The 13,889-nt window shown below is 35.6% G+C and overlaps 3 long non-coding RNA genes across 3 annotated transcripts in view; all 3 read left to right on the top strand.

Annotated features, from left to right (window-relative positions):
- Positions 1-2,701, top strand: part of LOC127509634 (uncharacterized) — a 75,350-nt gene extending 72,649 nt beyond the window's left edge. The window contains exon 4 of the long non-coding RNA XR_007929299.1: positions 2,607-2,701. This is a non-coding gene — a long non-coding RNA (uncharacterized LOC127509634). The remainder of the gene's footprint in view (positions 1-2,606) is intronic.
- Positions 2,702-4,668: 1,967 nt separating this feature from the next.
- Positions 4,669-13,889, top strand: part of LOC127509650 (uncharacterized) — a 31,205-nt gene continuing 21,984 nt past the window's right edge. The window contains exons 1-2 of the long non-coding RNA XR_007929335.1: positions 4,669-4,686; positions 4,771-4,827. This is a non-coding gene — a long non-coding RNA (uncharacterized LOC127509650). The remainder of the gene's footprint in view (positions 4,687-4,770; positions 4,828-13,889) is intronic.
- On the top strand, positions 8,924-13,067 carry LOC127509645 (uncharacterized). Its single transcript, XR_007929330.1, has 5 exons — positions 8,924-9,376; positions 9,478-9,529; positions 9,783-9,873; positions 10,196-10,270; positions 11,012-13,067. It is a non-coding gene; the product is annotated as an uncharacterized LOC127509645 (long non-coding RNA).

The raw sequence follows: 13,889 nt of genomic DNA, 5'->3' as shown, positions 1-13,889 counted from the left end.
ATGAGAGGACTCGAATGAGGGGCCAATCTGGCGAAACGTAAGTTTATTTAATTACAAATATATCGTAATGTAAGAGGATCATGGTCTCTGCACTGATGAAGACTAATTTATTAACTTTATAACTGTAAAACTTCGTTTGTACATCACTGTCTGTATATGTGTGAACCACTTTTTTTAACCGGTTTATTGAATCAATTTATCAATTTATCTTTTCTATAAAACATCAACATCTAACCTGTCACCTGGTAACGTTCAGAGACAGTCACGATGTGGAGTTCTTTTAAGGGTTGGGGGACATTATTTGGTGGACCTTCATGGAAGATTAAGGAATTCTGGGAATGTTTAGGGGACTATTACAATAGGACGTTCTGTTAACTTCCCAAATGTCCTCTTGGTAACGTTCTTGTGCGACCATAAAATAACCAAAAGAGAACGTCCCCCTAATGTCATATCGGGAACATTATTAAATGACCAACAGAGGACCTTGTGGGAACGTTCTGTTAATGTCCCAAATGTCCTCTTTGTAACATTCTTATGTAACCATAGTATTAACCAAAATGGAATGTCCCCCTAAAGTCATATAAGGAACCTTGAACTGCAGCACTTTCATTACCAAAAGAGGACATTTTAGGAACGTCCCTAATGTTCTGTAAAGGTTCGGAATTTTCGTCAGAGAGAATTTTTAGGGAACGTTGCGCAAGGTCACGAGAACATCACCTTCTATGTGGGAAGATATTTCAGAGAAAAAAGAAGTGGCAAAATTATGAGACACTGCTAAGGGATGCCCAAATAAATTATGGAAGATTCCAAGACCCACGAAGACTAAGAAGATGGTTAGAGCAATGATTGTCACGATCACGGCCACTGTGTTGGTCCTACATGCACGCCGGCTGTACTTCTGAGCTTCCACGCTGTCTCCCTCATTCATTTTGCTTCTCGCCTTAAAAAAATAGAGGAAAACTTAACTGAGTAAATCTGAGTATAGACTAACATGTTGTTCCAAACACGTGCTTGCACTTACCTTTAATGAACATATCAAAGCAGCGAGATCCAGACACAAGTAATTACAAAACTGCCAAAGTCACGTGATTTCAGTAAACAAGGCTTTGTTACGTCATAAGTGTTTCAAAATTTCAATGGTTCACCACTGGGGGGCGTGACTTTGATACACGCTCCGAACCACTGAATCGAAACAAAAGATTTGTAAAGTTTTGAAACTTCATGAAGCAGTGGTTTGAAATCGCCCATCACTAGATATTGTTGAATAAAGTCGTTGTGGGGTTTTTTTTTTTTTTTTTTTGGCACACAAAAAGTATTCTTGTTGCTTCATAACATTAAGGTTGAACCACTGTAGTCTCATGAACTGTTTTAAATATGTCTTTAATAGCTTTCTGGGCACCTGAAAGTGTTAATTATTTTGCTGGAAATGCAGGCCTCACTGAGCCATTGGATTTTATCAAAAATATCTTAACTTGTGGTTCGAAGATGAATGAAGGTCTTACGGATGTGGAACGAAATGAAGGTGAGTAATTAATGACAGAAATTAAATTTTTGGGTGAACTAACCCTTTAACACATTAAATCAGCAGTCTCAGAGTAGCTTAACCATAAAATAAAAGTTTATTGAGTGATGCTCAAAAGAGGCAACTAAAGCTGCTTAACAATTTTTTTTTTTTTTTTTACTTACTTTATCTAGTACCATAATAATAATAATAATAATAATAATAATAATAATAATAATAAGTTTTATTTATATAGTGCCTTTCCAGGGCTCAAGGACGCTTTACAATGTACATTTAACAAGGACGAGATAATACGAGTAAACAATGATGAAAAACAATAGTTTGAAGATACAGTAAATTAACATTACATGGACAGGGAAGCATACAGAAGAATAGAGTCAAGCACAATAAAATACAAAACAGGACTTAAGAGACATAACATAACATTCAGAGAACTATTAGTTAATTAAGCAGAGCAATCAATCCATCAAATCAGAGGTACAACATTCAGAAAACAAGTGAGTTTTGAGTAATGATTTAAATTCAGAGATATTATTACCATTGTGGTCTTTCATTATAATTATGGTTTTCTTTAATTTGTTTTTACAAATGTCTGTTTTTTTCATACACAAAAGTAACAAGTATTGACAGACTGGAGGAGGAGTTTATGCAAAACTGTGCTGTATATTTCTGTGTGTCTGTGTTCACTGACTGTATGTGGATCCTGTAGAGGAGAATCAATCAGCAATGACAACAATGATCAGTTTGCTCCTGCTATTACTATTTTTACATGGTTTGTTAATTTATAAATAACAATAATATATTTATAAATAATTTTAGAAAGCCCACTACAACAGGATTTTTGACTTTTCAGTTTTTTTCCTCTCTCTTCCACAGATATTCATTGTCAGACCTTCACTCAGTCTCAAGCTGTGGTAAAAAGACCTGGTGAATCTTTTCGGCTGGTCTGTACCGCCTCTGGATTTACTTTCAGCAGCTACAGGGCAGCTGTGGTGAGACAGGGTCACGGTAAAGGACTGGAATGGATTGCATACATCAGCACATCCAGTTCTCCGATCTCCTATTCCCAGTCAGTCCAGGGAAGGTTCACAGTGTCCAGAGATGACTCCAGCAGTCAACTGTACCTGCAGATGAACAGCCTCAAGACTGAAGACACTGCTGTGTATTACTGTGCTAGAGAGTCACTGTGAATGAGTTCAGAGTCAAAACAATACAAAAACCTTTTCCTTTCCTGTTGACTTCACTTATGCTCCAGAAGTACTTTTGTATTTACAAGAGGTGGCGCTCTTGTCAATCAGTCTTAGTTGTCTGTTTTGAGCATCACTCAGTAAACTTTTGTCTTCTTGACCAAGAAACAGACTGTACAATTTTGAAAGTCTGAAGAAACACAAATAATTCTTCATACAGCAGCAGTATGCTCTGTTTCTGTTTAGATTCTGTGTTCCCGTTTTCCTTGGAGCCGTTTACATGACACTGTTTTAAACTAAAAACAGATGTTTTTTTTTTTTTTTTTTATGTGTTTTGGTCGTTCATTTAGATGACAATGGCGTTTTAAGGGCCTGAAAAAGCAAACTTTTGAAAACGCATTTTACAGTGCAAGTTTTTGACAACGATACAGTAATTGTCTCCGTTTAAACTACAGAAATGCGAATTTGTGAAAACGGTGACGTCATGTGGATGCATATTACGTGTTCAGTCTACAGACGCATAGTTTTTCTTTACAAAGTGACATCGCCAACTACTGGCCTGGCATACAGCATTTTTAGTCGTTTTTGTGGATCCAAGGGAACGGGGACGTCGTCTGTATGCGAAAAACAGAAGGGAAAAATTTTCTGTTTTTAGTACATAGTTGTTGTGTAAATGTACCCTTAGTGCCCTAGTCAGTCTCCTAGGTTGTTTATTATTTCATCACACCTGTTTCTGTTCTCCCTGATTACTCCACATGGATATAAGTCCTGAGTTTTCCTCAGTTCATTGTCTGCTATTGTAATATTTTTGTGGATTATTGTAGCTCCTGTGTTTTCCTATGTGTTTCTGTTGGATTTATTAAATTACTGCTCTGATTCTCTTGCTTCGTGCACTTATTACAGTCACCGATCCATTACAGTGTGTTTGTAAACAGTATATGTAATTATTTATTTGTAAAAAATAATAATAATAATAATATATATATATATATATATATATATATATATATATATATATATATATATATAAGCTTTTGGAAAAGCTATATAAACATTTTTTTTTTTTTTTTTTTTAACATTTTTGACAATTCATAATTAGCTACCTGAACTATTAAATAAGAATAACAATAGGCAGACATGGTTACAGAGGTTATTAAGGTTATGGAAAATAGAAATGTACCTTTAGAGGGCAGTCTATGCAAACCTACTTCTCCTTGTCCCCTTTTAAAAGTCCCCACTCTATTCATCTACAGACACAAAACTTGTTTGTGTCTTTCCTGCATCAGGTTCCTCTTTTCATAACATGGCAATGGATATTGTGTCTAAACTGGGTTTTATCTTCAAGTTTGCTCTCACAGAATGTAAGAAGGGCTTTAGAAAACTTGATCAGATTTATTCATGTGTACTGTTGTAAATGTTAATGTTGAACTGCTCATTTTTCAGTCTGTTGGTGTCACTGACTGAGTCTGAGTCAGTAGGCTACTTTGGGTGTCTTGTTCATCATATTTATTTTCATATAAAAGCAGCAGAATTAGGTGTCTGATCCACTATGTGTGCTACAAAACATGAGAACAATGACCCAGTGGTGAAAAAGGTGTAACTACAGCACACTGAAGCTCTACAAATTTGCTACAGTCTTTTATTCACTTTCACATGAACAACACAACATCACATCTGTTTTTAATGGATCTCAGATGAGGTTGTATACTCATGCCTTCTTTGAAAAATAAATCACATTTATTCATGTCGCAGAAGGACAATATTATATCTGTATTAAGATGTGGAACTATTGTCCTTGAAATTAACCTCAATGGCTCAAGATCTAGTTTTGCTAATTCAGGGTTTCAATGCAAATGATCTGATGTCCGTTCCATATTTAAACAACTACACTGTTGAGTGGAGGACTCATCACCAGTTCAGCCTTGATATAAATCATGTTCACTTCATATCTCTTGCTCTTGCTGGCCACTGTGTCTTGTAAGTATATTAGGACAAAATAAACTATTTTCTTAGTGTAAATACATAATCCTAATTATTTGTACAATTTATGTTTATCCACAGGTATTGACTCTCAGGTTGTGCTCACACAGTCTGAACAGTCAGTAGTTGTGTCTCCAGGTGGTTCACGCAAACTGACCTGTGCCTGCAGTGGGTTTTCTGTTAGTGGCACTAGCATGTATTGGATCCGTCAGGCACCTGGAAAAGGACTTGAATGGATTATTTATTATTATTCAGATTCTGATAAGAGCTCAGCTCAGTCAGTGCAGGGCAGGTTCACAGCATCTAAGGACAGCTCTAATTTCTATCTGCACATGAATCAGCTGAAGACTGAAGACACTGCGGTGTATTACTGTGCAAGACAGACACTGTGGAAACACTAATACAGACAGCAGTTCAAAAACTCAGGTGGGCATGGTTGAGTTACACAAACTGAAAAAGGGGAAGAGCCTCTGAAGTGGCATAGGCCAGTCTATAGTGTTTTGAATGTACATACATTAAATACAAAAACTGTTAATATTGAAATGATTCCTTATTTCGCTCGAATCATACTTGCTCAACTCAGTAAATCTATACTGACTCGTCTGTTTCCCACAGTATGTCTCAGTATGAAGCAGATCTGTTCAATCTAAAGCATAAATTTTATTATAATAATTGTGGACTGGATTCTTTTTTCTAATAATCCTTCTGCCACAAAACTTCACTACCTCTACTAATACATGCATTGTCAAGATGGAGCTTATTTTAACAAAACAAACAAACAAACAAAAAACAGAAGTAATTATTAAAATAATTCAAATATTAAACTTAATATGCACCATGATGCAGCAAGTGCACCTGTAACTCCAGCATCCTTTAAATACATCCTGATAAGCTGCAAATCCAGAAGGCAGATCCTTGTGGAACCACAACCAGCTCTTGAAACTAACTCATTGTGCCCACAACTGACACACTAATACCTGTTATACTAATCCGGAAAAGAGAGGAAACAACAACAACAACAACAACAATATACTAAAAACAAATATTCACTCTAAACTGGATATTAGTTTAGAAATTCAACGCCTAAAAATGACCGATTAATGAATTGCTAGTGAATTTCCAAAAACAATTGATCTTTCCACCGTAGATTGTTACCACCAACCACAGGCCAGACTCTGTGATCTGGTTGCATCTCTGAAACACTAAATCAATAGCAAATAACACACCATGACTAAATTACAGAACAAAGATGTACACTGATAAAGTAATATATATTTTATCAATTATGAAATGTTATAGTCAAGATTTTTCCCTTGTCTACTGTTTCCCTGGTACTGTTTTCAGATTACTGCATTAAACTACAAAGTCTGCAAACCTCCAACAATGCAAATAATTTTGTGGGAAGGGTCAACGTCTCCCAGACTCCTGAAAGATTGTGTTATAAGCTGAACTTTCAGTCAGTGCATGTGTCCAGTGACTAAAACAGCTGCAGTGTAACCTATAACTGTTTTACTGCCTTTTAGTTTGACAGTTTTTCTGTTGTAATGGAGATGCTGCTGTATGGACTCTTACTGATGATTAGTGCATGTGAGAAACTCCCATTTGTAGTAGATTGTTATTGTTATTTCATTGGTATAACAATAACAACAATTTCATTGTTATAACACTAATAATAGTTATTGTTATTTCATTTCTAATCCATCTAACATTAATTTTCTCTGTTTTTCAGCTGTTAGAGGTCAGTCTTTGACCTCTTCAGATTCTGTGGTGAAAAGACCAGGAGAATCAGTCACTCTGTCCTGCAGTGTGTCTGGATTCTCAATGAGCAGCAACTGGATGCACTGGATCGATCAGAAACCAGGGAGAGGACTGGAGTGCATTGGGTATATAGATAGTGGCACAACTGCATATTATGCTCAGTCTCTACAAGACCAGTTCTCCATCACAAAAGACACCAGTAAAAACATGCTGTATTTAGAGGTGAAAAGCCTGAAGACTGAAGACACAGCTGTTTATTACTGTGCAAGAGATTCACAGTTACACAATAGACTGTGTACAATTGTACAATAAATTTACCACGTAACTTTCGATAATTATAGTGTACCTATAAAGTAAGTACGTGTAAGTATAGGGGAACAATATGTAAAGTCTTGGGAATAAAGGGGTAACAACCAGGAAAATAACTAATTAGTTATAAGTATTTTAGAACTAAGGGGTACTTATACTATTATGATGGAAACAATCTTATGTTTGAGAGCAATTTAGTGAGAAAGTGCACTGATTAAGTTGTTTCAAGGCAAGTAGAAAGAACTATTGCAATCTTTTTTAACACATGGGGAAATATACTTTTGTTTCATGTAGTTACAGGGTAAGTATGACATTGCGGGCCGTAAATTAAAGTGGTGCTTGTTACACTCTTGTTTCATGTAGTTACAGGGTAAGTAAAAAAAAAAAAAACGCAAACAATCTGATATCACTGACTCCGAAACCTTTATTTGAAAAACAACTTAATTAAAAACATGTCTACAACACTTATTATTCATTTATTCATTTTTTTAAATAAACTTTTAATTTCAAATTCTAAAGTCCTGGCAGAAAGTAACCCCTTTTTTTTGTTTTTGTTGTTTCTCTTGCTTGGCTTCCTCCTCCTCTTGTTTCTCAACTGATGAATCATAAGAAGGAATATATTAATATTAAAATCGTGGCTTTAATGATTTAACGATGTTTTTAGTCGAATTTATTGAAAGCAGTTTACTCATCTACTTAATATGAAGTAACATTTCTGTTCGTGACTTGTGCTGCTCATTTCGGAGGATTACATAATGTTAAACAAGACTACAATTTGAAACCTTATGAATAAAATGTATGTAATTGTTTAACCATTTTGTAATATTTAGTTTGTTTGCTGTGCGACACAGAAGGCGTTTTCTCCTATGCAGCGACTGACAATACAACCATAAGATTGTATTGTCCAAAGCACAACATAAATTCACAAATCACATCCATTTTATTTGTTCGCTGTACTCCAAATCTTTAGAATTCATATGTTTGTAAGGAACAGATCCAAATTCAGCCCTTTATCCATCGATCTTCATCTTCATTCTCAGCAACAGCTACCGTCACAGTCAAAGCTCGCGCTCGTTATGATTCAAATTTGAAAGTAGCGCCACCCTCGAGAAGTGTTACGACATGGTTTACGGCACTGATATCAAACGCTCATTGGTTCTCACCTGCTTCGTCACAGATTGCGACATGCCGTGTTTCAGTGGATTGACATTTGAAATGAGTGCGCGCCTTCACGGAGAGAAGCCGGATTCATCATATTTTCATGGATTAATAAGTTAATTCTGCTCTGTACCCTATAAAAAACTATTACCGCCAGAGAGGACTGTGACTGGAACTCCTCATTTGAACTACTTTTGGTACCACTTTTGACATTTTCGCAAAAAATAAATTATTGTGATTACGCTTGTTTGTCTGTCATTCTTTTATTTATAACAGTAGGTAGTTTAAAGAAATGGTTATGGGTTTAGGGGTAGGTGTAGGATTAGTGGCTCAGAATATCATTTTAATGTTATATTTTTAATATTTGTATATAAAATTGTCATTTTCTTACACATTTCTGCCCATTATGTTTTATTCTTTTAACATTCTGTATAAAATGGGTAGGTTTAGGTTCGGGATGGGGTTTAGGGATCTTACATTTATCTACAAAACGATAAAATGGAAATTATACATATATCTTTAAGACATGATAAGGTTCATAAATATTTTACGTTGTTTCGCTGTAAAAACGTAAGTATTTTTACGTTTTAGTGCCATAATTACGTCAATATTGTACGTTTTAGCACCTTTCTAAACGTACAAAAATGTACGTTCTGTGTCTTTGAAAGTTAGGCTACGTATTAATACCTACCCAGCTAACAATGACCTGGCGGTCCGCCAGCGTTTTTTGGGTGGCACAAAGTCAGCGGCTAGACACGGTCGGACCACCGTCGGCACACCATCGGCAAGCCGACCAATCTGAAAATGCCGTCGGTCTGCCAGCGTTTTTTGGGTGGCACGCCACCAGCGGTTTGCCACTGCTGGGCCACCGTTGGTACACCAGTGGCAAGCCGATAGTCTGCCCAGTTTCTACTGAGCGCTTACAGGACATCTTTTTTTGATAAGTGTGTATTTATTTTATATTATCTTTGCAGTTAAAAAGAATTTGAAAGCACTGAATAAAAAAATATTGAGACTAACCTAATATCTATATCAAAAGCTTGATATAACTGCCTATGAGCACGCTTTCAAATAAAATAATGTGGCTGAATGTTTGTAAAAACAACAATAAATATTTAAGTTATAAAAGTTTAAGTTATACAATTAGTAAATTATAAAAGTGCCACAATTGTCCCACTATCACGTGCTGGGGTGGCATTTTGCTCCTATGAACGGGTCATAAAACTACAAAATGAGTTTTAAATTCATGATTTAATATTAATGAGATTTTTATGTAATGTTTTAATTCTAGATGTGTATTTATGTGAATGCTGCATGACTATGACGTGTTTTAATGCGTGTGCGCGCCGAACATTCGAACCGCTTTCACTGGAGCGGCGCAGAGTTGCCATGGAAACGGAGAAACAACAACTGACAAGCAGCAAAAACAGCAGTCTCTCGCTGTTGTTTTCACTCCTTTCAAGTGAGTTTAGTCGCTAAAATCACACGAATAATATACACAACTGTTCTTGTCACTTCTCTAACATGTAATTGACACACTTATGTTGAATATTTACTTTATAGAAACAGTTTAGTGTCTTCGAAAAACTCCGTTAGCATCCCGTTTTCAGAAGAGGTAGGCTAACTCTATCAATTGATTTGTTTATGATAGTTTAGGCTTTTAATCACATCTTTATGTGTAGATGAGAGGTTTTGATAGTTTTGTAAAGGTTTTGCTGTCAATGGGCGATTAGAAGCTGGCTAATTTATAAACATAAATGTAGCCTACTGTTAATCGGTGACGTAACTTGCATGAAGCACAAGTTTTCAAAAGCGTTTTGAGCTCTCATGGTAAACAAATATTGATAAACATTGTTCTGTGGTTTCAGCAGCAACAAAATAACCCCTCTACAACAGAGGGGAAGCTCCGAAGATTTCAACATTTCTGAAGGAAGATGCTGACAGAAGAAGGAAACACAGGTAAGCTGAGGAAACTCACCAAATAACTCCATATCCATTTTTTTTCCCCACGATATTTTTCACCTATACCATGCATCTGTTATTTTCTTCTTTTTTATTTTCTCAAATTTGCATTTTTTATTTATTTAATTTGTTTTAAGAAGGCTTTGACATCCAAATGTAAGTGACACTATATGAGCAATATTTAATGAATAAGTAAACCTAAAAACATAAATTCTGTTTTCTGTGTATTCTTCTTTTTCTGCTGTAGCTTCTTTTCTTTTCATAAACCTGGCATTGTATAATAATATTGTTGGCTCTGTGACATTGTTTATGTTCCTAGATACTTCCCTGCTGATGCCCTGCACCATAGCAGAGTTGGAGCGGATAAAAAAGTTCCTGTCGGACCACATGACTAGTAAGTAAACTCTCTTAAACATACACTAATGTTCAAAAGTGTTGGGTTGATAAGATTTTTAATGTTTTTAACAAGTATCTTCTGTTCACAAAGGCTGCATTCATTGGATCAACATACAGTAAAAACAGTAACATTCTGAAATATTATTACATTTTAAAATACTTTTTATTATGTGAATATAGTAAAGTGTAATTTATTCCTGTGGTCAAATCTGAATTTTCAGCATCATTACTCCAGTCTTCAGTGTCACATGATCCTTCAGAAATCATTCTAATATGATGATTTGATGCTCAAGAAACATTTGATTATTATCAATGTTGAAAACAGTTGTGCTGCTTCATATATTTTTTTTTTCAGGATTCTTTGATGAATAGAAAGTTAAAAAAAGAACAACATTTTTTTGAAACAGAAATATTTACTCTCACTTTTGGTCAATTTAATGCATCCTTGCTGAATAAAAGTGTGAATTTCTTAAAAAAAAAATAAATAAAAAATTGACCCCATTAGAGTACGCTATAGTTTATAGGTTTGGGATCAACAAATCCTGTGGAAAAAAAAATAATAAAAAGAATAAAAATTGGTTTAAACTGTTAAAACAGTTTTCACAACAATATTAATCAGCACAACTGTTTTCAGCATTGATAATAATCAGAAAAGTTTCTTGAGCAGCAAATCATCATATCAAAGTCCATTAAAGGAGGTAGTTAGCTAATCTTTCTCCTGTTGCTGTTTCTATCTCAGGATGCCCAGCAAGGTTACTAGGATTACGGCAGCTCAAGTTTGGATCCAGCCTCACTTGTGAAGACTTCAGATACTAGATGGACATCTAGTTAAAATAGTCAACGTGACTACAGTGGTTCAAAAAGTATTCTCGTTGCTTCATAACATTAAGATCGAACCACTGTAGTCAGGTTGACTATTTTAACCATTTTTTCAACTACCTTTCTGGATGTCAAAAGGTGCAATGTCTTTGCTGCCTATGTGTGGATCAGATACCCTCGGATTTCATCAGAAATATCTTAATTTGTGTTCCGAAGATGAACAAAGGTCTTACAGGTGTGGAACGACTAGAGGATGAGTAATTAATGACAGAAATTTCATTTTTGGGTGAACTAACCCTTTAAGCCTTGTCTGTGAAACCGGGCAAGTGCCTCGAAGGGAAGGTTTGCATGACAGTTTTGCTGACAAATAGACAGTGATATCTCTATGGAAGCTTGTTGCCGTCACTGAATAAAAATAGGTAATTGTAGGGCTGCACGGTTTATTGCACAATATGGAAAATATCATTGAACTTGAATGCAATTATCACTTAAACGCAATTCTTAGTTCGATTATGAAATCGCAAAGGCTGCGATTTTTTTTATTTTTTTATGCGCAGCTTGTCAATGAAGTATGGCTCCAAATGCTAATCCACCTGAAAGCACTGCGAGTTTGAGTCGCTTATAATGTACATTTGAAAAAGCAACAAGCGTCAAACATCTTTCCAGACATGAGAAGCATTTATTAACATCTTGTCCAACAAAAGACAACATTTAATAACATGTCTTTACTCCAAACTCACTTCATAACGAGTTTAGCAGCCTTCTGTGAGATGATGTGGCTTCTTACACAGAATAAGGCAGTCGTGTGTTTATTAGTCATGTTTAATCAATCGAAACGTTTCAATCTTCTGTTTATTCAGCTATAGCGATATGATGAGTGTTATCCTCTTCTGCTGCAGGGCATATGTTGAGTTTCTGCACAAGAGCGCCCTCTGGTTTTCAGATGGAGAGGCATTTACTACTGGTCAGAGCCGTACAGCTCTGACAAGCTGCGTATAAAATAATTGCAGCCTTTGCCAGATCGCGTGCGATTTAATCGTGATAAATCATGCAGCCCTAGGTAATTGCGACTTTCTATCACGCAATTCTGACTTTATATCATGCAATTCTGACTTTATAACTTGCAATTGTGATATTTAAATCTTGCAATTCTGAGAAAAAGTCAGAATTGTGAGATAAAAAGTCGCAATTACCTTTTTTTATTTTTTATTTCATGGCGGAAACAAGCTTCCATATATGTCAGTACATGTAACTCAGAGAAAGATTAAACATTCTCCATTTACATATATGACCAACATTGTAACAATACAAAGTGTTAAAAATCTGCAAACTTGCTCTTTAAAAATGTTGAAGATAGCATCCTTTTGTCTGTTTTACTGAACACGACTTTAAACATGACTTTAAATTGACTTTATCTTAGAGCTATTGTCATATGGACATTACTGGTACTTTGTTGCCAGAAGATGCACCTCAGTGAGTCACAGTCACCTCTGGCTGATTAAAGGATATTTTGCAATTGTATAATCTTGAACATGCATTTTCTGTAAAGCTGCTTTGAAACTAATATATAAAAAAGCACTATATGGTTTTACTATGGTAAAACTGTAGCAACTATGTTTTTTTTTTCTTCAAATCATGGTTCTACTATTGTAATATTGCAGTAATACTAGAGTAAAAGTATGGTTATCATGACTAGTAACCATAGGTTTTGAAACCATGCGTTTTGTAGTTATGGTTTTACAACAACAATCATAGATAAACCATAGTTGTAGTAAAACCATGGTTCATTTTGTTGTTTTTACTGCAAATGCTGTGGTAAAACCAAGGTTAATTTAGAAATAAACGTGAATTTAATGCTCCTAATTTACTTGACTAATAGTCACGTTGGATAAAATCATCTGATAAATGAATAAATGTATGTATTTTAATCTGTTCATTGAAAATGTATTTAAAAATAAATTTGCAACTGCTATTGAGAGTGGTGTACATTGATTCATTATAGTGTGGAAGGACAGTGGTTAATATAAGGAACTGATTATAAACCGTGGACCGACCGCGGGCCGCCAGAAAACATTTATTATAAACCAGCGGCTCGATAGCGGACCACCGTCGGAAAAGTGGCAGCTGCCGCTGGTGGTCCGCTGGAATAACGATGAGCAAAACGCCAGTGCACCGCTGGCGGCGTCCGCCGGTGGGCCGCCAGTGGCCCGCTGGTCTGATGTTAGCTGGGTACGTATTAACAATGAGACCAGGCTGCAACAACTGTCACCAGCGCCTGCATGAGAGTCGACTTTGCGTTCGACGAAGCATATTGTAATGAGCAACGTGAAGCTTTCATGACGTTCTCGTGGGAGATTCGTGTGAAACTTGTGCGAGAACTGCCGTCTCTGTTATTCTGTCTTGTTTGTTTCTCATTATCATTATCTGTTATTCTGTGTATTTTGTTGTGAGCATTAATAAAAAAAAAAAATTAAAAAAAAACTGACGGTCGAAAGTTTAACATTTTAAAATATTTGGTATTTTTTTTACAAATACGTATCGTTTCACTTCAGAAAGACATTGATTCATCCATTGGGATCGCAATGGATGAATCGTATGGATACTGTTGTTATTGCTGTATGTGCTGTTTGATACTTCGACTTTTAGGAACACATGATGTTTGCATAAAGCATTCCTAGAGATTATTTATTTTTCTAAAAATCTTTGTTTGTGTTCATCTTAAGAAGGAAAGTCATACACATCTCAGATGGCATGAGGGTAAAAGATGAGTAAACGGTGAGCACATTTCCGGGTGTACT

This window comes from Ctenopharyngodon idella, chromosome 3 (genome assembly GCF_019924925.1).
Source record: "Ctenopharyngodon idella isolate HZGC_01 chromosome 3, HZGC01, whole genome shotgun sequence".
NCBI lineage: Eukaryota > Metazoa > Chordata > Actinopteri > Cypriniformes > Xenocyprididae > Ctenopharyngodon > Ctenopharyngodon idella.
This window is presented reverse-complemented; position numbering and strand designations above follow the sequence as displayed.